The following is a 3893-nucleotide window of genomic DNA, read 5'->3' as shown; positions in this document are numbered from 1 at the left end:
ACTAAGGTCTTTAACCCTAGAACACTAACGTCTTTAACCCTAGAACATTAACGTCGAGTGATTTTCACCCGAGTGATTGTGGTTACGTTGCTTTCATTGTGTTGCTTTTGTCTGAGTTGTGTGGGTCCTTGTGTAGCTTCATGCTGCTCACTGACGTTAGTGAAGGTGGGCGTGTCTTATTGAATGTGGGCGTGTCTTATTGAAGGTGGGCGTGTCTTCCTACTCCGATCACTGTTTTTTTCCTGTTGTACCTGTTTGGGTGACTATTTTTTCCGGATGGGTTTTAACATTGACTTTTAACATCAATGAACTTTTCAAGACTCACATGTCCCAGGAACATGTGGACCAAATAACACATTCATAGCTCTATTATTTATATTTTTAATCATTCTTTATTGACGATTCCCTAATTTTTCACCGGATTTTGAGCCTTTTTTCAGGGTCTCCCCGTGATACCTGTTTTTCATTTTATGAGAAGTTCTATAGGGTAAAATAAAAGAAGAGTACTTCAACTTGCCTTGTATTGTTGTATTTGAATATATTTCGATAAAAAGTATATTTTATCAGGTACATTTTATCGGGTGAAATTCACCCGACGTTAGTGATATTGTGACTATTTTTAACGTTAGTGTTCTAGGGTTAAGTAAACTGTGTTGAGAGAGAAACTAGAGACAGAAAGCAGCGTGGTAAAACATAGTGTGACAGAGAAGTGACAGATTTCCGTGTTGTTTGTGATGAAGGGGCTGACAACAGAACCAGGCCTCCGGTGTGAAGAACATCTTAAAGGCGTTGTTGAAGTCGGGTTTTAGAAGCTACTCATCCAGACAGCGGCTCTGGGTGAGTAGCTTATGGCACTCCCCGCTTTAGGAAACAGAGACACAACATAACAGGAAGAAAGTACGGCCTGAGGTAGAACACAACTCACAGGCTCTGGGAGGTAAAGTTGGGTTTGATGTGTTAAGAGGACGTCAGAAGGCGAAGCGGTGAAAATATTCCTAATGTTGCAAACACTCATATGGATTTATTGTGTTCTGCTGCCAGGTCTTGTTGCTCCACATTTGGGGCATGCCGGATGCCAAACAGCAAAACACTGACACCATGTTACATGCTTTACATCATGGACCTGTCACAAGCTGCGCTTTTAAAGGAGGATTTCTTTTGTGTTTCATGAGCCTGGAAACGTTCAAAAGCTGCAGAATGTCTGGATCCTTCATGAAGTGAACAGTCTCAGTGTGTTTTCAGTCGCTGCACGTGACAGGAGGAAATTGTGAAAGATGAGTCAGGAGCTGAAAGGTCAGAGGTCACCTCTTTATCATTGCATTCTCTATCTGACCTGGCTGGTCGGGTCACGATGAGGCCACGGACCGCTAGACGACCGCAGACCTGTCAGTTAAGTAGTCAAGCTTCTGTTGATCCTTCAAAATGCTTGTGCCGTAACTCAGACTCCTGCGGCATCTTTCAAACAGGCAAAATTATATATATATTATTTATTTTTATCAGTGAAGAGGTGAAAGTCTATTGATAGAACATCAGCATGCGAGGCGTAGAAGCGTCACACCAAACTGAGCCCTGGCAGGTGTGCTTATTTGTGTCCATGTGCTCTTTTTTCCCCTCACCAACTTTGCTGTATTCATGTTTGGAAATAAAACAACTGAATATGTTGAGGGTTTCGAAAGAGTGAGTGTCAATGGTTGAGGAAGCTGGGGGAGGAGGAGGCCTGCAGGGTCACGAGGTCAGGAGCAGGCTGAGAGGAGAGAAAAGAAAGCACCCCTTCCTTTCTTCTTTCATTCTTTCATTCTTTCACTCAGTCTGAAGTTCACATTCATTGTGGAAGTGAATGTGAATGAATGAAAGGATGAATGGAGGTGGGGGAGGGTCATGGAGCAGAGCAACATGTGTCACATGTGCATGCTCTGTGTGTGCGGTTCATAGATTAGAGGCTCTCGCAGCGGAATGAGAACTCTTCACATTAAATGTAGCATCAGCGGGACCTTCGCTGGGCTCTGTGTGCAGAGAGCATTAGCATCAGCATTAGCATCGTGAAGCTAATGCGCTCCAAGATGCTGCACAGGATTCACATGCTGCTGCAGCCCTTCAACACCCTTTAAACACCAGGCTCTAGACCTCTGGAGTCTAGAGGAAACCCCAGATGAATTCCAATACTTTATTTTATGTATTTGCTCAGCAAAGTCTTGGGAAAAAAATCTGCAAAAAAAAAACACTTTAAAAGATATTTTGATCATAACTATGAACATCCAGCATGATATGAGAAAAAATGCCTCCTTGAGTCACCGAGTTTTTCAAACTGTATTATGGTGCCTTTACAACAGCTTCATAATCTGTAAAATAAATCACAATAAAACACAGCATTTTGGTGTTCAAAGGAGTTTCAGTCAAAAAACGTTGTTGTTCGGTTCAAAAATGGAAAAACTACTTATTTGATGTGAAAAGATTGCCTGACTGGAGCATGCTGGGATTTAAAATGTCCGTCTCCTCCCACACTTGCTGTATGACGTAATTCTAGGAACGTAAGCAGAACGTGTGCAGAGCAGGAAGCCTTGAGGCTTGAGACTAATCCGAACCTAATTGTTTGAGTTGTGTTTAGAGGTTGTACAAGGGAATTATATATTATTGTAACCCTGATTTTTATGTTTGATTTGATACCTAACATGTTTGTTTTTTGGGCCGGGATTTATACCATGTTTTTTTCTTGATTTGTACCTTGTGACCTGATATAAAAGGGTCTCTATTTAGGGCGCCCTAGGGCTCAACAGGTGCTCGTTCAAGGCCAAGCTTAGGAAACCGTGCGATGTAATCTTCATACAGACTAATATAATAAATGATTTGAAGCATGTCAATAATTGTACAGTTGTCCCATATCTACACCCTAAATCGTGAAGCATTGTGTCCATGATCCTCCGGTTCTCCACATCCCTGTGCAGCCCACTGTGACGTGCCACAGCTTGTGGTGTCTTCAGTACCACTTCAAGGCCGGCCCTATCTCTTTGGTCATTCTGCTGCTTTCATATCTGCAGCTTGGCAACACAAAGGCGTCATTACAACCTGCTTTTTCTTTTACACTGTGGCTGAACTACATACAATCTGGCTCATCAACCATACGAGATTATGTTCTGTGTTACATCATCCTCTCTGACTGCATTCTGACCCCTGACCTCACGGCGCAGCGGCGGCTGTTCGGCTTGGATCCTCAAAGGTCACTAAGGGCACCTCTCTGATCTCCTGACCCCAGAATGAGGCCTCTCGGCCTGGCCGGCCCAGTGGAAAATCCCTGGGGCCTGAGCTGGATAAAAGGATGTCCAGGGAAGACATGGATTATCAGCGCGCATGTGTGTGTGTGTGAGTGTGTGTGTGTGAGTGTGTCTGTTTGGTTGAGTCACAACATGCCCTCCATTCTCATGACTGTTTTGTGTAAAGTGCAGGACACACACTGTCCAACACACACGCACGCACTGGGGTTAGGAAGGTTAATTGCAGCTACACAGCGGAGGGGGTTAGGTCACCCGATGCCGTGTCTGTCTGTGTGTGTGTGTGTGTGTGTGTGTGTGTGTGTGTGTGTGTGTGTGTGTGTGTGTGTGTGTGTGTGAGAGAGCGAGGGCAGACTTTATGAAACTCTAGATGTATTACACACATGTGGATAAGGGGACATTGTGTGTGAGGTTGTTGTGTCTGTAACCAATGTGGAGATGTTTCTGGGACCCTCCTGCATGTCTACAAGTCACGCACACACACACACACACACACACACACACACACACACACACACACACACACACACACACACATACACACACACACACACACACACACACACACACACACAGCTTCCATGCTCTCTTTTAATCTCTCAACACTTCCTCCTGTGAGTTCATATG

This window comes from Taurulus bubalis (genome assembly GCF_910589615.1).
Source record: "Taurulus bubalis genome assembly, chromosome: 14".
In the NCBI taxonomy this organism is placed as follows: domain Eukaryota; kingdom Metazoa; phylum Chordata; class Actinopteri; order Perciformes; family Cottidae; genus Taurulus; species Taurulus bubalis.
This window is presented reverse-complemented; position numbering follows the sequence as displayed.